Here is a 25,731-nt window from a genome sequence, read left to right as displayed (position 1 = left end):
AGAATTTATGCTCTATCAGGGAGTGGGTACATACATAGGAATACCACATTATAATCAAATATGTATACAAAATGATTTGTGGGGAGAAGAGCACTAGCAGATGGTGGGAATCAAGAAACGCTTTATGTAAAAGATGATACTTGAAAGGAGTTTTGAAGGAAACAAGGATTTCTTGTTTGAAGAAGTTTGAAGGAAACAATTGGAGGTAAAGAAGGGAATCATAGGCAGTGGAAAAGTACTAACATGAAAATCACCAGTTTGACTGAAATGGAGACTGTGGGAAAGGGAAAAATGCAGGCTTTCAAGGACAGGAAAGGGCCAGGTTATGAAGAACTTTAACACCCAAAAGAAGAGCTTATATTTGAATCTAGAGGTCATAGGGAGCCATGGAGCACATTGAGCAGGTAGATAACATGATCAAATCTGTCCTTAGGAAAGGTTACTTTTTGTTAAGTCTTATGCAGGAAGGGCAAGCCTTGGGGAGTAGTGTACTGTCAAATTCACCCATGCAAATTCAGCAGTAGAGAATCTGACTTGTTCCTTTCCCCTGGGATTCCTCTGGCCAAAACTCCTCAGGGACATGCCCTCTAAATGATAACCATCTCCTTTCCTTTTCCATATAACTGCATCTAGTCATTGTTGGGAAACAGATCCTCCTTTAATTCTAGCACATCATTCAAGCCCTACCTATGTTCTGAAATGTATCAGACAACAATCCAACCAGTCTGGAGGGAAATAGCTTTGAAGTATAAAAAACAATGAATTCCTTTGGCCCAACTAACCACAAAGTCTTTTGATATTCATCTTTCTTACAAATAGATTTTTTTTTTTTTATAACAACAGAGCCTTGTATACATAGTCTTTCCTATGTGTCTAATGCCCCAGCTTGGGATCTGGTTAAAATAGAGATTAGCCTTGCATTACCTTGTGATCATTTACAGGGGAAAAGGTTGGTGGAGGAGAACTGATATGTGTGTTCCTCTCCTTGTGCTGAAACCCCCAGAATGTGAAATGAGATATTAACAGATGCTTTTCCCCCTGACGTGGCTCAGATTATTATTCCTATTATCATTTATTCTTCCATCTGAGGAGAGCAGACAGAGCTGTCACAGTAGGGAGGGAAGTTAGGAAGCTATAAAAACTAACATTAATCCCCAGATGACAAGCATTCATGCAAAAATTTTGAAACTCTATTCACAGGGAGTAACACAGATCCAGGCCACTCACCTAAGGTTTCTCCTTCAAGGCATAATGAATTGATTAAGTTGGCCTATAGGCACCTTAACTGTAAATACTCCACTTAGCAAATATTTGGAACCCTAGAGGAAGGAGCCATTAGGACAATATTTGTTCTTAATTAAATCATCTTTCTCTTCTGGCAATAAATAAGTTCCATTTATGAAATGGGTATAACAAAATACCAGTGCCAAGAGACATGCAGTATTATGACTGGATAATGAAATTCTGCTATAAGATAAAGGCCAAGATATTCATAAAAAAAACAAAAACAAAAACAAACCCAATAGGTTGGAAAAGGTGAGACATTTACTATGTAAGAGATAAGAAAATCTCATACTACTCCCCAATGTTTTCCTATGAGCATTGTTGTTATCTGCTCTTGAGTTTGATTTTTTGTTAAAAGCAACAAATTGTTGATTCCATTTATTTAAATGCAATTGTTTATTGAATTAATTTGACTGGATTAGCAGTGACACAATTGAAATAGAGGGCCAGCAAAAATTGTACTATTGAAGGACTATGATGGTCAGGGTGACTCATAGCAGTTATACCTGAAGAGTTTGAGTTTAGTATTTACTAGTTGTTTTTCTTTGAATAAATAACAACAAAAACCAAATCCCTCCCCCCACAAAAACCTTCCAACAAATCAAATAACCTATTTTTTAAACTCCTTTCCCACTCAATCTTTTTTTTTATAAACCCCAGATAACTTATTAATCACCAGTTGTATACATTAAATCTTTTACAAAATCTTAAAAGTCACTGAGTCACTCACATTTACACAGTACCTTAAAATATACAAATCAACCCTAATTCTAAAGAAGATGATGTAAGAATTATTGTGCCCATTCTACAATTTAGGAGATTAAGGTTAAATGACTTGTCTTTGACAGTACATATGCATAGGTAATTTTTTGTTTTTACAACATTATCCCTTGTACTCCCTTCTGTTCCAAGTTTTTCCCCTCCTTCTCTCCACCCCCTCCCCTAGATGGCAGACATTCCCATACATATTAAATATCTTATAGTATATCCTAGGTACAATATATATGTGCAGAACCGAATTTTGTTGTTGTTGTTGTTGCCAGTAAATAGAGACAACTTCCGGGATCTGAAGTCAGGAAGATCTGATTTCATCGCCAACCTCAGACACTTACAAGCTATGTGACCAAGGGCGATCTCTGACTTCCTCAGCCAAAGTCTCCATCCAGAGCCATCCCCACTCATCTGACCACTGGTCCCAGATGGGCTCTGGGGGAAAGTGAGGCAGGTGATCTTGCACAATCTTCTCTCATTTAAATACAGTTCAAGTGCATAGCATAGCATCACCTCCCTGATGTCATAGTCCTCTTCAGGAATGAAGGACAAAAAACAACAGCAATGACTATGGACAAGTTATTTAACCTCTGACTGCCTCAGTTTCTTCATATATAAAATGGGGATAATAATAACACTTACCTCCAGAATTGTTGTGAAGATCAAATGAGATAATAACCATCAAGTACTTAGTAGTACCTGACACATAGTAAGTGCTACATAAAAGGTAATTATGTTACTAGGATTTGGTTCTAGATATTCTTGTTTTGCAGAACTCTTTCTACTATGGTAGACTACTGTTTGAATGAATTCATTCAGCTACATTTTTTTTTCTATAAATGACTCTATATAGATAACTCATGTACTGATCCTCATAAATTCTGAATATGGATTCTGTTTTGGTTTGGTTTGGTTTGGAAAAGTGATTAATGTATGGTGCCATGTTGGAATACACGGGAGCCACCTGACAATGGCTGCTGGAGATCCAACCCAGACGGGCAGAATGGATCTCCTTTTGTGAGAGGATGATACAAGGAGACTGAGAGGCAGTTGCTATTCTTTGACCTCTCTGACTGAGAGGCGGTTGTGTTGTCTGACATCTCTCCCCTTCCCTCTGCCTCCAAACTATCTCGTTCCCAGTCTGCAATACCTGTGGCAGCAAAGCCTGCCTTGCAACTCCTTTAGAGCTGTGGAAACTCTCAGAGAATTGACCTGTCCCTTAACAGTGCCATGAAAAATAATAGTTGATTTGGATTTAGAAAACGCATGTACAAATTCTAGCTTCACTTCCTACAGCTTCCTCATCAGTAAAATTAGTACAGTTGTATTAAATGAACTCAGTTCTCTTCTAGTTCTAAATCTATAAACCTAAACTCTTATGCAGGAACTCTCCAAATCTCTTTCTTCACCCAGCTTTGCATTCTCCTGAGGTCTAAATTACCTTTTGGAAATATATTCATCATGTATTTATTGAGCACTTATTGAGTACAGGATACTTTTTCAAGCACTATGGGTAAAAAAAGAGATGTAGAAGGCATAGACTTTGACTGAAAGGAATTGATAAAATTGGGAGGAGGTATAATGGGCACATATACAAGGCAGAATTTAGTAAATTCTATGAGAATGTTGTTGTTAAGTTATTTTCAGGTATTTATGATCTCATTTGGAGTTTTCTTAACAGAGATAGTAATAGGGCTTACCATTCCCTTCTCCCAGTCATTTTACAAAAGAGGAAACTGAGGCATACAGGGTTAAGTGAATTCAAAGCTAGTAAATGTCTGAGCCAGATTTGAACTCAGAGCTTCCTGACTCCAGGCTCAGAACTCTATTTACTGGGCCATCATGCTACCCCTCTACAAGAATAGTATAATCAAAAAGTACTCTGAGAGTACTAAAGATTGGAAGATCATTTTGAGTTAAAAGGAACAGTATGTGTGGAATTCTATCTGGAGAAAATGGCATTTGAGCAAGGTGTTCAAAGACGGGTAGGATTTCAACAGGTAAACACAGAGGGAAGGGCATTGTAAGTGGTAGAACAGCATATGCAGGAAATCAAGAAAGTAGAAAGGATTTTCTGGAAGAGGATAGTAAGTATTCCAGATTGGTTGGAGCAGATCAAATATCATAAAATAATAGAAGAAAACACTAGAAATTGGTATTTTAAGAAGATTAATTTAGTAGTGGTATCTATGCAATATGTAATAGGCTCAGCTTGGTGGCAGGGATACAAGATAAGAGGTTATTGTTCTACTCCACGTGTAAGTAGAGCAGTACCTAGGGTAGGATAATTGGGTCTTTTCCTCAGTGCACTGAAATATAGGATTACTAATAGCATTCACATGTCTCGAGTAGCACATTAGCTAAAAAATCTAGTTAAAATAGGAAGTTCCCAAACTATGTGCTTCTTCCCTAGGTGCCCTGCTCTCTAACACAGGAATGATCTATTTATTATCCATCTTGTTCTTGGATTGGTTTGGCTAGGATTGGCATTACAATTTCCTGGGTCCCTATCTTCCTCTCCAAGGGATGATATAGCCTGGAGTCTTATGCCCATGACTAAATTTGCCTTAAAATGTGGTTTCATGTTGTTTGTCTAAGTCCATTTTAAAACTTGGGATGGGTTTGAAAATTGATATGCCAGAATATGAAGTAGTAAGGATTTGTACTAGAGTGATGGATGATGGAATAGAAGAAAAAAATAGGATTGATGCTGGATACATTGAGAAAGAAGAAATGACAGAGCTTGGTGACTGGCTTATGGGAAATAGAGGCAGGCACTTTGGGAGATGCATCTTCTGGGAAATGCATTTTCAGATTACTAGGTTTGGTGCATTGCAGTAGCTACCACATTGCTGCAGTAAAGCCCTAAAACAGTCCCCTAGTGGCCTGAAGAAGTTAATGTGCCTCTCTAAATTATCCAACTTATTGCTAGGAAGTAATTTAGACATAAGGGAATTGAGCTTAACAGGTCTACGTTTTACTAAGGGCATACTTCCAAGTTAATGAGGCTTGGTTTCTTATGGGTTGCATACAAAGAAGGGATATTCTGGATATGGGTCATGCTGGGCACAAAAGAAAGCAGCAAGGCTGTCTTGGAAATTGACCAAGTTATTATCAGTTATTCATGGCATTAAAGTCCCTGTTTCTACCTTTCAGTTCAAAAGGATGACCCTCTCTGCCAGCTTCACAATGTTCTGTGAAACTGTCTCCTGAAATCTCTTCTCTCTTCTAAGCTTAACTCTTCGATGCTGCCTTGACCTTTCTATTGCTTGTGGTGGTAATTGTTGATTATTATATATGTTAAATTTTTTTCCATTATGAACTTTCCATTATGAATGAGGATCTAGAAAATTTCTGGGGGAAGGGAGGGAAAGAGAAAATTCATTATGAATCATCTAAGAGAGCTTAGAGGAATTATAGAGAGGTGATTATTTGACCCATGTTCATTCATTGGACTCAGAACCTATTTATCATCTCATCTCTTCCAGTAAATGAAGAGTTAGTGTTATCCTAGAAACAATAATTTAATGGAAGATCAAGAGGTGCATGTGGGAGGGAGTTTGAGGTTTGTGTGGGAAGCTTTGAAGAAGAGAAGCCTACTGGGCAAGGTTTTTGGGCCCCCCAGTATCTTCATCTGAAAATGTTGATGATAGGAAATTACTTTAAAATTTTTAAATTATGACATTGCAACCTCTGCAGAACTATTCTTACATAAGCTGTTCCATTATTTTAGGGTGCTTGTTTGAAAGGTTGGCAATGAAAACATCTTTGAGGAGTTGTTTTTATGAAAGGCTTGTAATAGGAAAATCAGTTTCTTCTTAAGGAAAACTTATACAATAGTTCAGATATTTCTTAATCTGCTCTGGATACTGATAATTGATTTCTATATCTTTGTTCTTGCTATAATATTTATATAGATTCCAAAAATTTCCTTACCTGGCCATGGAACCTTATCAACCTCAGGTCTTGGAATCTTGTCATAGGCTGCTTCATAGGTGGTGCTGATTATGTCACTGCCTCTCCCCCTCCTCCTTCTCCCAAGAAGGGTTAATTGAGGGGGGGTAGGTCAGAGGATGGGGAATGTACTAATGGCTCCTGCTGTGAAGCACCACACTCCTTAATTTCATCAACCTTGTACTTAATTCCATTCTTATCTAATTCTTTATGCTTTTCAACTGCTATATTAGTACCCTCTTCCCCCTGCTCTTTCTTCTTTTTCCTTATTCTAGAACTTATGTAATTCCCTAAAGCCAATTGTATTAAGTTATATGTAAAGAATATTTCTTTAGGAATTGAATTAGGATCATTATCATCGTAACTAATTGTTCTCCTACTAGTTTCCACTTGTATGGCTCTAATACTCCTTCCTTAGGGAACCAAGGAGAGTACTGTAATGTTTCTAAAAGTACAATGACATGCTCCCAAGTTACAATCAAATCTCTCTCTTTTATTTTTATTTTTTGTTTTGTTTTGTTTTGTTTTGTTTTAATCAGTTTAACTATGTACTCTACACATTTTCCTTGAGGTAAAGAGGGCTCCTTTCTAAACATTTGTCCCATTTCAGCTGAAACACTAGTTTAGCCCTTAAGAAAGTTTCCTTCTTGTCTGTTTTTGTACTCACCCTAATTTCTGGGTCACAGATGCAGGTCCTTAGCTCCACATTTGGACACAAAAATGTAGTGTTCTGGTTGGTTTTCTGGAGGTCTTTGGACCAGCCTTCGTTTCAGCTGAGTAATTACCACAAGAATAGCCAGAGATAAAGTCCAAATTCTTTATTATTATTATTTATTATCTTTATTATTTCTCCTTCAAAATCTTGTCTCTTTGCCTGGTGCACCCACACAGTACCTCCAAAATGCCAGCCCAAATTTCAATATTCCATTTGGATCTTAAAGGTAAAGTAACTGTATGTTTATAAAATGGGTTTTAGTGAAATAGAAATCACATATTTAAAGAGCGATGTTCACTTCAAAAGACTCACAGCAGCATTTCTTTTGAGTAAACATTTCTGCTAGTCCTTACTAAGGATAGCCTCTCTACCTGCTCAAGTAACCCTATTTCATCCCTTCTCCTTCAACATATTGCCCCCCCTTTGATCCACGCTCTATCATTTTATTTCAATCTTCTCCTGTCTAGTGGCTTATTCCTTACTACCTACAAACATCTCTATGTCTCCCTTATCCTGAAAAACAAACACAAACAAACCCTCACTTGATCTTTCCAGCTCTGTTAACCTTTGTCCCCTTTGTGGCTACATTTTTTTTTTTTATATAACCATCTATAACTGACACCTCTTTACAATCTGTCTTCTTACTTCACTATTCCACCAAAATTGCTCTCTCTAAGGTTCTTAATGTTTCTTGATTGCAAAATCCAATGGCCTTTGCTTATTGTTTATTCTCTTCAACATCTCTGTAGCCTTTGATACCTTTGATCTCCCCCTCTGCCTTGATACTCTGTTCTTTAGGTTTTTTGGACATCACTCTCTCCTGGTTCTCTTTCAACCTATTCAATAACTCATTCTGTGTCCCTCAAAGTTTCTTCATCCCCTTAACTCTAGGCATCCTACAAGATTTTTTCCTGTCCTGTTTTTTTTTTGTTTGTTTTTTTTGTTTTTTGTTTTGTTTTATTTTGTTTTGTTTTTGCTGAGGAAATTGGAGTTAAGTGACTTGTCTAGGGTCACACAGCTAGGAGGTATTGGCCAGATTGGAACACAGGTGCTCCTGAGTTCAGGGCTGGTGCTCTATCCCCTGTGCCACTCAGGTGCCTTTTTTTTTTTCCTCTTCTCCCTCTACACTACTTTTCAATTTAAATCAACAAGCATTTATTAAACATCTACTGTATGTCAGGTACTATGCTAAATACTGTGGATTACTCTCAAAGAACAGTCTCTGCCCTCAAGAAACTTTCATTCTAATAAAGGAATAAAACATACTGGAAGGGAGAGAATGAGATGGGGTGAGGTGGAGTAACTAGTGAAAACAAACATTATCTTTTTGAGTCCAAATTAAACAGAGATTCTGATGGAAAGTGGAGAGATGGCTGGCTATCTGTCCTCTATAAAGGAAAGATTTGGATATGTTCCAGCCTCCACTCAAAGAATATAGAGAAAGCTAAAGAACTTAATTTTTGGAATGACCTCCAGTCTTACCTCTAATTTTGAATTAGAAGTTAAATGTTCAAATGCTGAGAAATCAAGAAGGATGAGAAGAATTGAATGAAAAAACAACAATTATTGGCATTAAAGACAGTTGTTTCAGTCTAGGCATATTCTAAGTAGTTGTGATGTACTCACAGAAAGTGAGAAACCAGAGACAAAAGCTTCTTCTCAGAGTATAATGATGAAATGGGAAAGAAGATATGTGAGAGAATGGAATGATTAGTTGAAGTATTTTTTAAAGATGAAGATCTATGCATGTATGAAGACTGAAGGGAAAATTATACACACAAATTCACATATATGCATGAATAAATATGTATCTATTTATATGTATCCATCTCTATCATCTATCTCTCTATCCATCTCCTCTTTTTATCTCTCCCCTTCTAGCCATCATTTATCTATCTGTCTTTTTGTTTGTCTTTCTGTTTGCTTGTCTACCTGTCTGTCTGTCTGTCTGTCTATCTATCTATCTATCTATCTATCTATCTATCTATCTATCTATCTATCTTTCCATCTATCTGTCTATCTAAACTTCTAGGCCTTTTGATTAAGGTCAAATATGCTCAATTCCTCAATATTTTGGAATGACTGGTTGAATTGGAAAAAAAGGGGAAAAAAGAACTTAAATGCCAAACAAGAAAGAACTGAGAGATGATCTACTACAACCTTCTCTTTTTTAGATAAGGAAACTGAGGGTCCAATAAAAGTAAATCATTTGTGCAGATTATGTAGGAGTAAACAATAAAGGCAGTATTTGAACCAAGATCATATGCTATTTCATTCAATATTTTTCCCTAATGCATCAGATTTTTTCATAGAGTAATGATTTTTCCCTCAGTAGAGCAGAAATCAGGGACATTGTTCTCTCTAAGAATAAAGCCATTATCTGGCTTTTAAAAGGTGTTTATTGAATGACTAGCCAAAGTACAATCATCTTCCCAAATTTTTGGGCTAGCAGTTAAGTGATTAAATCACATATAATTTTATTGTTTAGATATAGCTGGTGAGATAGTGAGTAGATCTGAGTTCAAATCTGATCTCAGACACTTATTAATTCTGTGACCCTGGGTTCTGTGACCTCTCTCAGCCTCAGTTTCCTCATCTGTAAAATGAGTATAATATTAGTATCTACCTCTCAGGTTGCTCTGAGCATCAAATGAGAAAACAATTTTTAAAGTGCTTATCACAAAGTCTGGCACATAGTAGGCTCTATCCTCCTTTTCCTTTGCTTTTCTTCCTAGGATGTATATTCAACAGGAATATATAAGATCATATGTTATATGCAAATAACTAAGCAGAGTGATATAGCTGTGGTCATTAAATTTGAAGGCAAGATTTGCCTAAGCTAACTATTTTTAGGAAATTGAGAGTTTTCTCTATTAAACTCCATTACTCCCATTCCTTCTCTAGCTGGCTTTTTGATCTTTTGCAGGAGGTATAACTAAGGTAAGGCAAAAGAAGCTTTTCTAAGAGCACCAAAATTTAGAGGATTCTAAAAGCCTATTGTTACAGCATAATATAAACAACTGAGTTTACCATCTAATAAAGGAGAACAATTAACTTAGGAGGCTATCAAAAGGCATACCTTCTTTCTCCCTCTTTTTCTTCCACATAGTCTCAACCCAAATAAGTTTCTCTCTGATTTGCTGCTGTCCTGCTGCTACTCTTAGTTCTTTTATTGCCCTAACAGAATAGTATCCTAAGTTCTCTCTCCCAGGGCCTCTCATAGCATCTCTCTCCCTTCCTGAAAGTGTACCTTAAAAAGCTGTTGTGAGACAATGTTTCTTCCTGCTGAACCTAGCCATGTTCTGTAAAGGTTACACAATTTCTAATTAAAGTGAGGGAGAAAAAAGCAATGAACCCCAGTCCATTCCTAGAACTAGAAATAAAAAAGAAATTACCCACAAAAATCGATTTACTTGTTCTGATTTGCCTTCCTTTAAATCCTTGTGCTTATTGCTGCCATCCTTCCCATTACTCCCTTTTCCCCCTACTTTTCCCACATACCACCCCATCCCAACACAAACACACTCACACACACACACATACACACACACCCCCACACACACAAACACACACTTTCCATAAGAGGAAACTAAATTAGAGAGATTGAGCCCGGCCCAAGGTCATGGAGTGAATCAATGGAGAGAAATCACCCGATATGTCAGAAAAAAACATCAATATTGGTATGATCAATGGTGATTTATCATGCCCCTGTCTCGATGCTGACATTTGGCCTCATGATTAGCATATTTGCATGCAAAGCATTCTAGACCTATTTTCTACCAAGTTCTAACTAAATTCTTGCTGATGTCCACCTCTCCTTAATTATAGAAAAATGCACAAAAACAACCCAATAAAAGTCTTGTGCAGGCTTTTTCCTTCAACAAGCAATGTTACAACACTGCCTCTACCCTCTTAAGATATGTGGTTTTTTTTTTTGTTGTTGTTGTTTTTGGTTTTTTTTTTTTTTTTTTTTTTTTTTTTTTTTTTTTTTTTTTTTTTTTAGTGAAAGAAATCTGATACTAAAGGATTTGTGAATTTGAAAGAACTTGCAGCAGAGACTCACATTTGAGCCTCATTGGCACTATTTATCATTTTTCAAAGGTGAAAGTCCCCAGCAAAAATACCAGAATCTGCCAGATCAGCCTCTGTAGTACCCTTGCTGCTAATAGGAAGTGGATATGAAGGCTTATAATTTACCTGAGCACCAATTAGAATGTACCAAAAGGCAAATGCCACTTTATCCAGATTCTTGTAACATTTTAGTCTCTTTCTTGAACTATGGCCAATTTCTCCTCTGTTCAGCATGACTAAGTTCTTTCTAAAAACATGGAATATAAGTCCATTATCATCTTTTTTAATTAGATGGAAGAGACAGTCAGGTGATACAGTAAATAGAGCCCTGGATACAGAATAAGGAAGTCCAGAGCTCATCTGGACTCAGACATTTCTGTGCTATGTAAGTAAATCTGAGCAAGTCACTTAACCTCTATCAGCCTTAGTTTCCTCATCTGCAAAATGGATATTTGTGAGAATAAAACTCAGATAAGTAGATTTCATTATCAGGTAGATTTCATTATCAGGATTATTAGGACTACAAAGTCCTAATGCACTATAAAAATACTATTAGAATTATCATCCATCTGAAAAGATTGGTTTTTGTTTTGTTATGTTTTGTTTTGTTTTTGCTATCTTTTTCTTAGTTCAAAGGATTGCTAGATTAGATAAACTCATTCCTACTGCTGCCCTTCTCTGCAAAGAGGAACAACAGTAAACAATAGGTAAAACCTTAGAGGAAAAGAAATTATCTCTTAAATTCAAATATAACTAATTTTTGCTTTTTTAAAATTTTATTTATAAATTTTTGACAGTATATATGCATGAGTAATTTTTTTTATAACATTATCCCTTTTATTCATTTTTCCACATTATCCCCTCCCTCCCTCTACTCTTTCTCCTTGATGACAGGCAATCCCATACATTTTACATGTGTTACAATATAACCCAGATACAATATATGTGTGTAAATACCATTTTCTTGTTGCACATTAAGTATTAGATTCCGAAGGTATAAGTAACCTGGGTAGATAGACAGCAGTGCTAACAATTTACATTCACTTCCCAGTGTTCCTTCTCTGGGTGTAGTTATTTCTGTCCATCATTGATCAACTGGAAGTGAGTTGGATCTTCTTTATGTTGAAGATTTCCACTTCCATCAGAATACATCCTCATACAGTATTGTTGTTGAAATGTACAGTGATCTTCTGGTTCTGCTCATTTCACTCAGCAACAGTTGATGTAAGTCTCTCCAAGCCTCTCTGTATTCCTCCTGCTGGTCATTTCTTACAGAGCAATAATATTCCATAACCTTCATATACCATAATTTACCCAACCATTCTCCAATTGATGGACATCCATTCATCTTCCAGTTTCTAGCCACTACGAAAAGAGCTGCCACAAACATTTTGGCACATACAGGTCCCTTTCTCCTCCTCAGTATTTCTTTGGGATATAAGCCCAATAGCAGCAATGCTGGATCAAAGGGTATGTACAGTTTGATAACTTTTTGGTCATAGTTCCAGATTGCTCTCCAGAATGGCTGGATTTTTTCACAACTCCACCAACAATGTATTAGTGTCCCATTTTTCCCACATCCCCTCCAACATTCATCATTGTTTGTTCCTGTCATCTTAGCCAATCTGACAGGTGTGTAGTGATATCTCAGAGTTGTCTTAATTTGCATTTCTCTGATCAGTAGTGATTTGGAACTCTCTTTCATATGTGTGGATATAATTTCAATTTCATCATCTGAGAATTGTCTGTTCATATCCTTTGACCATTTATCAATTGGAGAATGGTTTGATTTCTTATAAATTAGGGTCAGTTCTCTATATATTTTGGAAATGAGACCTTTGTCAGAACCTTTAACTGTAAAAATATTTTCCCAATTTTTTACTTCCCTTCTAATCTTGTTTGCATTAGTATTGTTTGGTTGGGTAAATTATGGTATATGAATGTTATGGAATATTATTGTTCTGTAAGAAATGACCAACAGGAGGAATACAGAGAGGCTTGGAGAGACTTACATCAACTGATGCTGAGTGAAACGAGCAGAACTAGGAGATCATTATACACTTCAACAACAATATTGTATGAGGATGTATTCTGATTGAAGTGGATATCTTCAACATAGAGAAGAGCTAATCCAATTCCAATTGATCAATAATGGACAGAATCAGCTACATCCAGAAAAGGAACACTGGGAAATGAGTGTAAACTGTGAGCATTGTTTTTTTGTTTGTTTGTTTGTTTGTTTTGTTTTGTTTTGTTTTTCTTCCCAGATTATTTTTAGCTTCTGAATACAATCCTTCCTTTGCAACAAGAACAACAACAACATTCGGTTCTGCACATATATATTGTACCTAGGATATACTATAAGATATTTAATATGTATGGGAATGTCTGCCATCTAGGGGAGGGGGTGGAGAGAAGGAGGGGAAAAACTTGGAACAGAAGGGAGTACAAGGGATAATGTTGTAAAAACAAAAAATTACCTATGCATATGTACTGTCAAAGAAAATGTTATAATTATAAAAATTAATAAAAAATAAACAAACAAAAAAAAGATGGTAGCTAAACTGAACTTTTGACTAGATAAGATCATTGCCTTACCCACACAACAGAAGTGATTAGAGCCAGGACCACTCTCTCCAAGGAGAAAGGATTAATAATAGAAAGAGAGGTTTAACTCTTAGAGGAAGGGTAGTGATTTTGTTCTTTGGAATATTTTGGAAGACCTAGACTAGTTTTTAAATATATTTTTTCTCTATTTGATTCTTATAAAATTTACGTGAAATCTACTTGGATCAAAAGTTTAGATTGGAGAGCATGAGGATTATGTTGGTGTGGACAACTCTTTTGCTCTAAGCTAGTAATGGCATGGATGTGGATTGCTATTAATTAAATTAAGACAATTTTTTTCCTGGTGGATTGAAGCTTAAACATAGAGTATGAGCAGTAATATTTTTATTCAACATAGCTTAATTTATATAATATAATTCACATGCATTATTTTATTTGAATCTCATAACTATCCTGTGAGGTATAATAAGAATTGACATTTGGTTCAAACTTCAGAGTTTGGAAGCATTATTGTGTGTGTGTGTGTGTGTGTGTGTGTGTGTGTGTGTGTGTGTGTGTATTAAGAGGCAGAGGGCAGATTTTGAATCCACATTGTTTTACTCTGAGTCTAATACCTTGCCCTTTTCACCAAACTACCTCTTAAACATAATATTAATTCTATTTTCAGGATGAGGATAATGAGGTTGAAACAGAATAGGTAACTTGCCCAAGATTACTTAATTGATTTCCAGGAGTCAAATCTGGTCTAGTTCCAATCATGGTCTTCCTGTCACTATACTAAGCTTACTTTTCATTTTTTGTTCAGCTAGAATTCATAACAGAATGTCAAATTCCAGTATTATATATGCCAGTATAAATTACCTCTTTTGAGACTGTCTGGCTGAGTAACAACACTAATGTTTCCCCTTAAATATAGTGATGTCAAGGGTTTTAGACAAAATATATTTAGCTGAATACCCCTCTTTTCCTCTTACATTTGGTGCTATAAAGTATTTAATGGAAATACAGGTAACTTGCTGAGTATCCTACTCTTTAATTAGTCTATCTAACCCCAATCTCTCTCCTAAGTTACTCTTCCACTGACTCTTGAAAATCTTCAAATTGAATGTCATAAGGGCAGGAAAAGAAATAAATATTTGCATAGTGCCTACTATGAGGCAGGAACTGTGCTGTGTTTTGTTTGTTTGATTGTTTTATAAATATTATTCTCATTTGAATTTCACAGCAATTCTGCAAGATACATACTATTATCATCTTCATTTCACAGTTTGCCTGGGGACAAACAGGTTAAGTGACTTGTCCAGGGTCCTATAAGCTAGCATTGCAATTTTAGCATGTGTAACATAAAACTCACAGATCCTCTTGTCTGAAGAATCTAATATACAGCCAACTATCAAAAGACAAAACATTCCACATTTATGGTTTTTAATATTCCTTTAATTGTCCTTCTAGAAAGTGGGCTCTAGAGAGGAGTAAAGGAGAAAGAGAGAGCTGATGAAATTGTACAAAAGGCATGAAAGTGGCAATTTTGTTACTAGCAAAAGAAACTACAGATTTGCTTTCAAGAAATTTGATGGTACCACTTTTTCACAAGACTCACTGCTTGGGTGTTTTAATAAACTGCAAAACTTGGAAACATAGAAGCTAAAGCTGCAATGTTCTATGGGTAAGAATTTGAGCAAATGACAAAATATAAGTAAATACTGACCTTGATCACTGTACTGCCTCCAATTTGTTTCCCTTTTTCTTTTCCCTTTATTTCCTTTTTTTTTTTTTAATTCCATAAAGGTATTTGGGACTTCTTGACCTTTTTTTGTTGATCTCTGAAAGGGTTGCACAATTTTGTTCCAGGACTCTGTGGACTGAGAAAAGCAGTATTATATTTTATTGGTGTGTGTGGGAGGAGTTATCAGCAGAAGCCTCAGGTTCCTTAACTCATTAAAATGTTTAATGGAAGTAAGTATATTTTATTGAAAATTCTGGGAAAATCCCTTTAGACATTGGATGTAGTATTGTAGCCAGTCATTCTGCTGGCTGCCTCTACTTCTTGACTCCAAAGTTAAAGGATAATTTATGATGTCTGTCTGAATGAACAGAAATTTTAAAAATATCAATTATGGTAACCAAGAGGGGTGTGTGGAGATGGGGATGGGGTGGAGAAAGCTATCAAAGTTCCTTAAGTGGATAAATAATCTGTTTATTATTTACTATAAATGAAACACATTGTACCATGTGCCATTTCTTCAAAGGCATTATCCTGAGAAATAAATTACTTCCCCATGGGAGGTGAATTAACTCTGCAATTTTAGTGTATTAAATGATGTTCTAGCAGAGTTGACTCATCCCCCATGGGATATTAGTAGGATTTGAAGGACAAGTTTATTCTTGGTAGGATTATTCTAATTGCATAAGTTTTTTTCAAAGCACTTTAGAATTCCAATTAATTAATCTATAGATCATTCTGCGGGAAGAGTAATCATTACTATCTTCACTGCTGATAAGGAAGTAGAAATTAAAACATTTTTTGCTTTATTTCTTGTTAAGAATCACACAGCTTCACAGGCTCTTCATAAGAAGCTCTTCAGTGGTGAGCCAGTCAAACCTGGAAGAGAATTGTCCTCAGCATACCCAGCAAATGATCATTTTTTTTTTTTTTTTTGAAACTTCTGATGGGGGGGTGGTCAGAGTAGGATAGGGCCCATTACTTACAAAGGCAACTTATTATGCTTTTATATAATTCTTATTTTCAGCCATAACCAGAGGGGATGAGAAGGAAAAAATTCACAGTCCAGGTAAACTCAGAGGGCATCAGTTTGACATGGCTGATCTAGAGAGACAATTATAAGTTTACTTAAGGGAATTGAAGGAAGCTTGGGAATGTGATACTTCATGCTTCTCACAGGAAGGTAGTTCTCCTTTCCCCAATACACACACATATCAGCACATAGGCAAAATCTAGAGGATATAGGGAAATCTATCTAGGGAAATCAGAGGTACATACCTCTTTTTCCTTTACTAGCTACCTCCTATTTAAAAAGTGACTTGAAACAGGACTGTGGGGATGGGAACAGAAAATAACTCTCAATCAAATGTCCATTTGGATTAGAACTAGGTATTTGGAGAGGGATGGAAGGTGTTGGTGGAAGGGAATGAAATATAAGATGGTCTTGCCATGCCAGGCAACTGCTCATCTGCTGGTTCCTCTCCTGCTACAGGCTTGTACCCAGTAGAGTCTAAAAGAGATATAGACATTTTTTTTTTTGTCATGAAAGGATTGGAAATCTGATCTCAGCAAAGACCACATGACCTGGAATAGTTATATCCTGCCTGATGCTAGACTTGCAAGAGGAAGTAGGCATTCCATAAGCATCAGAGTCTTTGTTGCCATAAACTCCCAATATATTGTCACTAAAGGGGCTAGCCCCTTTTTCTAAGTTTCAGGACCAGTTGCAAAGATAACTAGCTCTTCATTGTGTCTGCTATTCTTTGTTCTCTCCTATAATTTCTCCAGGCTGGCTTTGAATAGGTTAGATCCAATATCTAAGTAAGCTCTCATTCTCACAATTTTAAAGTGAAAATTTAACCTTCGTGGAGGTTAAAAAGAATATAACTATTAAAAGGAATATAAAATATAAAGTTCTGTTGTCTTTAGATTGTAATTGTTCTCTGGGAGGAGATCTCTTGGGAGCTTCTGGGGAGGCAGTTTAGTTTTAGTTCCAGTACCAATAATCCCCAAAATGCAGCCAGGAGTTAAACACCAGATCCTATATTATGTCCTTCAAAGTCTTGAATCTTTTCCTGTCAGAATGTCTCCAGCCAGCTTCAGTCTCTAGCTCCCTATGAAGCCAAAGCCTCCAGTCAGCATGAAGGTAGACATGGGAATGAAATCTTGACTCTGAATCTTCTAGAGTGTGAGAATCAGCCTCTGCCTCCCAGAGTGTGGGATTGTGGGTTTCCCAGAAGTCAATCCTAGTTGTGAATCTCCTGGAAGTTTGTGACCATGATTTTCCTTTAGACTTGTGAATCTCCTGGGCTTGCGAATCCACTGAATCCTGGCTCTGAATCTCCTCGAGCTTCCTAGTCCTACAACCCTGAAGATGGTAGCAGAGAGCTACAGATGGACAATGAATCTTAAGACTAGCAGATGGAACTTAAAAATCAACTCGGTCAGTTGAAAGACTAGCAAAGACACCTGCTAGAGAGTACAGGATCATATTTAAAGCTAGAAGGGATCTCAGAAGCCATCTAATACAGTCTTTTCATTTTTTTAATTTAAATTTTGTTAGGCACATTCTTTGTGAAGAGCATTATGTGAGACAATGGAAGTATGAGAGACATTTCCTACCCTCATAGAGTTTAGACTGGTATAGGTTAGACAATATAAATAATTATTTCATAAAATATAATACTATAGAAGCATATCATTGGGATGTCTATGTCTCTCTGTCTTTCTCTGTCTCTCTCTCTGTCTCTGTCTCTCTTTCTCTCTGTCTCTGTCTCTGTTTCTCCCTTTGTCTCTCTCTCTGTCTCTGTCTCTCTTTCTCTCTGTCTCTGTCTCTGTTTCTCCCTTTGTCTCTCTCTCTCTCTGTCTCTCTGTCTCTCTGTCTCTCTCTCTTTCTCTCTCTCTCTCTCTCTTCTCTCTCTCTCTCTCTCTCTCTCTCTCTTTCTCTCTCTCTCTCTCTCTCTCTCTCTCTCTCTCTCTCTCTCTCTCTCTCTCTGTCTCTCTTCCTTCTATCTCTCTGTCTCTGTCTCTCTTTGTCTCTCTCTGCTATTGTCATCACCACCTTTTGTCACATAATTTAGCACCATCAGCAGTTTTCCCAAACAGCAAGTCATCTCTTTATTGCCCTACTACCAGACATTTTAGTCACTATTAAGTAATTCTCCACAGATGATTACTTGACCCAAGTATGTTTAAGAAGGAACCACTTCATTAAGATAATACTTTGAAGTAGGGCAACCCCTGAAGGTGATGCTTTCACTTTAGATTTGCTGACTGTGAATACATTAGGACTAGATTCTAAATTGTCCCTGTCTTTATTACTTTGTACCCCTATTTCCACTTCTAGTTTTCCTGGGCACTTGGGCTGTCAGCAAGTACTAGTAGCTAAGCCTTGTTGGAAATCCTAAGTTTGACTTTCTGAATGACAAAAGAATCTTGAGCTTCATTGAAACATATCTGTGTATGCTACATTTATATTTAATTCATTATCTGATCAAAATTGTATACTCAGTTATACTTTTTTTTTCCAGAGGAATATAATAGATATTTAATATACTGGTTTTTAAATATGTAAACACATTTATACAATTATCTTACTGCACAAGAAAAATCAGATCAAAAAGAAAAGAAAATGAGTAAGAAAACAAAATGCTAATCTATTTATTTAGTGCCATACCAATCAGACTCCCAAGAAACTATTTTAATGACCTAGAAAAAATAACAACAAAATTCATATGGAAGAGCAAAAGGTTGAGAATTTCAAGGGAATTAATGAAAAAAAAAATCAAATGAAGGTGGCCTAGCTGTACCTGATCTAAAACTATATTATAAACAGCAGTCACCAAAACCATTTGATATTGGCTAAGAAATAGACTAGTTGATCAATGGAATAGTTTAGGTTCACAGGACAAAATAGTCAATAACTATAGTGATCTAGTGTTTGACAAACCCAGAGATCCTAACTTTTAGAATAAGAATTCACTATTTGACAAAAACTGCTGGGAAAACTGGAAATTAGTATGGCAGAAATTAATCATGGACCCACACTTAACACCATACACCAAGATAAGATCAAAATGGGTCCATGATTTAGGCATAAAGAATGAGATAATAAATAGATTAGAGGAACAGAGGATAGTCTACCTCTCAGACCTGTGGAGGAGGAAGGAATTTGTGACCAAAGAAGAACTAGAGATCATTATTGATCACAAAATAGAAGATTTTGATTACATCAAATTAAAAAGCTTTTGTACAAACAAAACTAATGCAAACAAGATTAGAAGGGAAGTAACAAGTTGGAAAAACATTTTTACAGTTAAAGGTTCTGATAAAGGGCTCATTTCCAAAATATACAGAGAATTGACTCTAATTTACAAAAAATCAAGCCAATCTCCAATTGATAAGTGGTCAAAGGATATGAACAGACAATTTTCAGATGATGAAATTGAAACTATTTCCACTCATATGAAAGTGTTCCAAATCATTATTGATCAGAGAAATGCAAATTAAGACAATTCTGAGATACCACTACATACCTGTCAGATTGGCTAAGATGACAGGAACAAATAATGATGAATGTTGGAGGGGATGTGGGAAAACTGGGTCACTGATGCATTGTTGGTGGAGTTGTGAAAGAATCCAACCATTCTGGAGAGCAATTTGGAACTATGCCCAAAAAGTTATCAAACTGTGCATACTCTTTGATCCAGCAGTGCTGTTATTGGGCTTATATCCCAAAGAAATACTGAGGAGGGGAAAGGGACCTGTATGTGCCAAAATGTTTGTAGCAGCTCTTTTTGTAGTGGCTAGAAACTGGAAAATGAATGGATGTCCATCAATTGGAGAATGGTTGGGTAAATCGTGGTATATGAATGTTATGGAATATTATTGTTCTGTAAGAAATGACCAGCAGGAGGAATACAGAGAGGCTTGGAGAGACTTACATCAACTGTTGCTGAGTGAAACGAGCAGAACACTTCAACAACGATACTGTACGAGGATGTATTCTGATGGAAGTAGATATCTTCGACAAAGAGAAGATCTAATTCAGTTCTAATTGATCAATGATGGACAGAATCAGCTACACCCAGAAAAGGAACACTGGGAAATGAGTGTAAACTGTTTGCATTTTCATTTTTCTTCCCAGGTTATTTTTTACCTTCTGAATCCAATTCTCCCTGTGCAATAAGAGAACTTTTTGGTTCTGCACACATATATTGTATCTAGGATATACTATAACATATTTAATATGTATAAGACTGCTTGCCATCTGGGGGAGGGGTGGAGGGAAGGAAGGAAAAGTCGGAACAGAAGTGAGTGCAAGCGATAATGTTGTAAAACATTACCCAAGCATATGTTCTGTCAATAAAAAGTTATAAAATTAAAAAAAAAAAGTACTTACCTGCATTGGTAGAGAGAATTTTCTAATTCAGAGAGTTCTCTATGAAACTGAGTCTGATTTATAGTGATTGGTACAAAGTAGTTTCTGGAGTGGAATAATAGCACAGATCTGGTTTTTATCTTTAGGATTAGTACACATCTACAAAAAGAAACAGTGTCTGGAAGAGCTAGATGGACTTAATCAATGAAAGTCATGATAGAGTAATTTTATATCCTTCTTTGGTAGCGTTACTAAACTGACAAATCTGGAATACATATCTTTACCTAGATTTTTGCAAAATATTTAGTAAAATATTTTATAATATTTTGTAAAGAAAAAAAGATGGAGAATATAAGGTAAATAACAATTCAGTGAGAATTCAGTAGTGCATGAATGATCAAAATTTTTAAAATAGTAGTTAACGATTCAATGTGTTTTTGTAGTGGCTAGAAACTGGAAACTGAATGGATGCCCATCATTTGGAGAATGGCTGAATAAATTATGATATGAATGTTATGGAATATTATTGTTCTGTAAGAAATGGCCAACTGGATGATTTCAGAGAGGCCTGGAGAGACTTGCAAGAACTGAGGCTAAGAAAAATGAGCAGAGCCAAAAGATCATTATATACAGCAACAAGACTATAGGATGATTATTCTGATGGACAGGGCTCTCTTCAACAATGAGATGATTCAAACCAGTTCCAATTGTTCAGTGATGAAGAGAGCCAAACACACTCAGAAAGAGGACTGTGGGAATTGAGTGTGGACCACAACATAGCATTTTCATTTTTTCTGTTGATGTTTGCTTGCATTTTGTTTTCTTTCTCAGGTTTTTTTTCCCTTCTTTACCTGTTTTTTTCTTGTGAAGCAAGATAACTGTACAAATATGCATATGTAGATAGTGGATTTAACATATACAACATATATTAGACTACTTGCATCTAGGGGATGGGATGGCAGGAAGGAGGGAAAAAAAAATTGGAACAAAAAGTTTTGCAAGGATCAATAATGAAAATTTACCCATCAATATGTTTTGTAAATAAAAAGCTTAAAACAAAGCAAAACAAAACAAAACAAAACAAAATGCAAGTGAACCATAAGAAAAAAGACTGAGAATGTTATGTTATGATCCACTCTCAGTTTCCACAGTCCTTTCCGGAAGTAGATGGCTCTCTTCATCACAAGATCATTGGAACTGGACTTACTCATCTCATTGTTGGAGTCATGTCTATCAGAATTCCTCATCATATAATCTTGCTGTTGCCGTGTACGAGGATCTCCTGGTTCTGCTTATTTCACTTTATATCAGTTCATGTAAGTCTCTCCAGGTGTCTCTAAAATTATCCTGCTGGCCGTTTCTTATAAAACAATAATATTCTATAATAACATACCATGATTTATTCAGCCATTCTTCAATTGATGGGCATCCACTCAATTTCCGATTTCTTGCCACCATAAAAAGGGCTACCACAAACATTTTTGCACATTTCTCCTTTAAGATTTCTTTAGGATATTAGCTCAGTAGCAACACTTTAAATCAAAGGGTATGCACAGTTTGATAAATTTTTGAATGTAGTTCCAAACTGTTCTCCAAAATCTCAGCCATACTTTAAAACATTAACTTTTCTTATATGGAAAAAAAATCTTCACATAGTATAACTTGGTTGACTCAATTATTTTTTCTCTCTAAACAGCTATTTTGTAAGATTAGCACATATTAATATTACAGCTTCAAGATTTTAATTACTTTTATTGTGAAAGCAAAAAAAATGAAGCTTACTTAGAACTAGATCATTTAACCATTTCTCTGTCTTCTTGAAGTTAAAAATGTTTACATTTCTTAATGCTCAAGATTTTAGATTATAGATAGACTTGATATATTTAAGTTTCATTTATAAAAATCTTCTTTGTGGTATTGCCCTTTTTAAAGGATATTGTCTTTGTTGAACTTCTATAGACACTCTACTTCCAGTCATATATAAATTTGCCTACGTGGTGAGAGAGGAATATACTGGGGAAAAGGGAAAGGGAGAGATGGAATGGCATAAATTATCTGCCACAAAAGAGTCAAGAAAAAGTTTTTACCATGGAAGAGGAAGGGGAAGGGAGAAAGAGTAAATTAACCTTTTTCTCATCAAAGAGAAAATAACATACATATTCAATATGGGCATAGAAATCTATCTTACTCTTCAAGAAAGTAGGAAGGGAAGAGGAGAGGGTGGTAGAAGAGAAGGCATATTGCAGGAGGGGTGATCAGAAGCAAAACACTTTTGAGGAGGGACAGGGTGAAAAGAGTGAGACAATAGAATAAAGAGACAGTAAATAGTCAACAATAGTAATTGTGAAAAGAATTTTGACACAAATTTCTCTAATAAAGATCTCATTTTTCAAATGTGTAGAACATTAAATCAAATTTATTTTTTTTAAATGAGCCATTCCCCAGTTGATAAAAGAGCAAAAGATATGAGATATTCCTAAATGGCTACAAAATCATTCATACTCTTTGACCTAATAATATCACTACTAGCCATGTATCCCAAAAAGATTTTTTAAAAAGGAAAAAAAAAACTTCTATGTACAAAAATAGTTGTAGCAGCTCTTTTCTCAGGGCAAAGAATTGGACATTAAGGAGATGCCCATCAATTGGGGAATGGCTAAATAAATTATGGCATGTCATTACCATGGAATACTATTGTTCTATAAGAAATGATGAGTAGGATATTTCCAGAAAAATTTGCCAAGTTCTCCATGAGCTCATGAAAAGTGAAATGTATTGTGTACAAAGTAACAGCAATATTGTAGGATGATAAGTTATGAATGACTTTGCTATTCTCAGCAATACATTGATCCAAGACTGCTCCAAAAGACTTATGATGACAAATGCTATCCATACCCAGAGAAAGAAAAGTTTTTGTCTGAATACAGATTGAAGAATATTTTTTTTTTAAACTTGATTTTTTCTTAAGAGTTTTTTTGGGTGATTGATCTATGTTTCCTTTCACAAGATGACTTTTAAAGAAATGTTTTTCTTTCACATGTGCCTTCTCAATAGGGAAGGGGATTAGGGAGGGAGGAAGGTTGAGAATCTGAAACTCAAAGTTTTAGAAACAAATATAAAAATATTATTTAATATGTGACTAGGAAAAAATATCTAAAAAATCAATTTGCCCTTCTTGCAACTTTTCTCCCCCAAATGCTCATTAGAAATATTTTAGTCAGTTTAAATGTTTATTCAAATTAAATATCTAATGGCAAAAAAGGAAGAGCATTTTATTTACTGTGACATGCAATTATTGAGGGTCTTTACAATCAGTAAAAGACTCAGAGGTGTACTTTGGAATTTCTGAAAAATGAGACAATATTTATTTTATGGAGTTGAATATGGGGGAAGGCCTGAAAAAAAATAGATTGAAAATATACTGAAAAGATTTGTCAGTCAGTGGCAGGAGGGGCAGGGTGACAATGTGGCAATAGGAAATGATATACGAATATACATAGAGAAATACAAAGAGTCATAGAATATTAGACCAATCCATCCTCTTATTTAGAGATGAGAAAACAGATTTTAGATTTAGCCACTTGCCAAAGGTCACAAAGCTGGTAAGTGTCAGAACTGAGACTAGAACTCAGGTTTCATGAGTTCCAGAGAACTCTCCAACGAGAAATTGATGAAATTTCATATGCAATTTTATAATTGATTCATTATTGGATATGTTTTTATTTCTCTCACTTATAAAGTGGGAATGAAGGGTCATCAAGAAGATAAAATGCATTAAGGATCAAAAGAATAAGATTGCTATAAATTTTTGTATGTATTAGTCCTTTTCCTTTTCCTTTAAAAAAAATGTCTCTTTGGGATTATTAGTGGTGTTCCTGGGCTAAAGGGTATATATGCTTTTATAACTCTTTGCATAGTTCCAAATTATTCTACAGCATGCTTGAATCAGTTAACAACTCCATCAATAGTACATTGGTGTTGCAATTTTTTCCATATCCTCTTCAACATTTATTATTTTCTTTTTTCTGTTATATTAGTCAATTTGTTAGGCAAGGTTTGGTACCTCAGTTATTTTAATTTATAATTCTCTAATCAATAGTGATTTAGAGCAATTTTTCATATAACTAAGATGGCTTTGATTACTCAGAAAATTGCCTGTTCATATCCTTTGACCATTTATCAATTGGGGAATAGTTCTTATTTTTTATAAATTTGACTCAGTTCTCTTTATATTCGAGAAATGAAACCTTATCAGAGATACTTGCTATACTTTATTATTACTTATTATTATTATTATTAATTTCAATTAAATTAATTAAAATATTTATTAATATCTTACTATTTATTTTTTAATTATCATTATTTATTATTATTACTAATTGTATTTGCTCTATCATATTTCCCCCATTTATCCTACTCATTCTTTCCTTTTAACTTGTTTACCTTTAAAAGTCTTTTACTTCTGACTACTGCCTTCCTCAATCTGCCCTCCCTTCTATCAGTCCCCCTCCCCTCACTGTTCTCTTATTCACTTTCCCTTTTACCTTCTTGGAGGGTGAGATAAATTCTACACACAACTGAATATATATTATTCCCTCTTTGAAACAGTTCTGATGAGACTGAGATTCAAGGACTCCTGTCTTCACTCTCATTTTCCTTTCTATGGTAAAACCTCTTTCAAACCTCTTATATGTAAGATAATGTGTCCCTTTCAACCTCTCCTTCCCTCTTTTCCCATTGAATTCCTCTTTCTCACCCTTTAATTTAATTTAATTTTTAGAAATTATTCCATCATATTCAACTCACAGCCATGTCCTCTATGTGTAACTCCCTAATACTGCTCTAATGTTCTTAAGAGTTACAAGTATCATCTTCCCCTATAAGAATGTAAATAGTTGATCTTTTTTTGGATTCCTTGTTGAATTCTCTTTCTTGCTACCTTTCTATGCTTCTCTTAAATTTTGTATTTGATAAAAGTCAAGTGTTCTGTTTAACTTTGCTCTTTTGATTAGTAATGCTTAAAAGTCACCTCTTTCATTGAATATTTCCCCCCTCCCCTTACAGGATTATGCTCAATTTTTGCTGAATAGGTGATTTTTGGTTGTAATCTTAGCACCTTTGACCTCCAGAATATTATATTACAAACCCTCCAATCCTTTAAAGTAGAAGCTGTTAAATCTTGTGATATCTGGACTGTGGTTCCATGATATTTGAATTATTTTTTTCTTGCTATCTATAATATTTTCTTTTTTATATTTTCCAGAC

Source organism: Sminthopsis crassicaudata, chromosome 1 (genome assembly GCF_048593235.1).
Source record: "Sminthopsis crassicaudata isolate SCR6 chromosome 1, ASM4859323v1, whole genome shotgun sequence".
Lineage (NCBI taxonomy): Eukaryota > Metazoa > Chordata > Mammalia > Dasyuromorphia > Dasyuridae > Sminthopsis > Sminthopsis crassicaudata.
The sequence above is the reverse complement of the archived record's forward strand: the minus strand, read 5'-3'. Positions refer to the sequence as shown.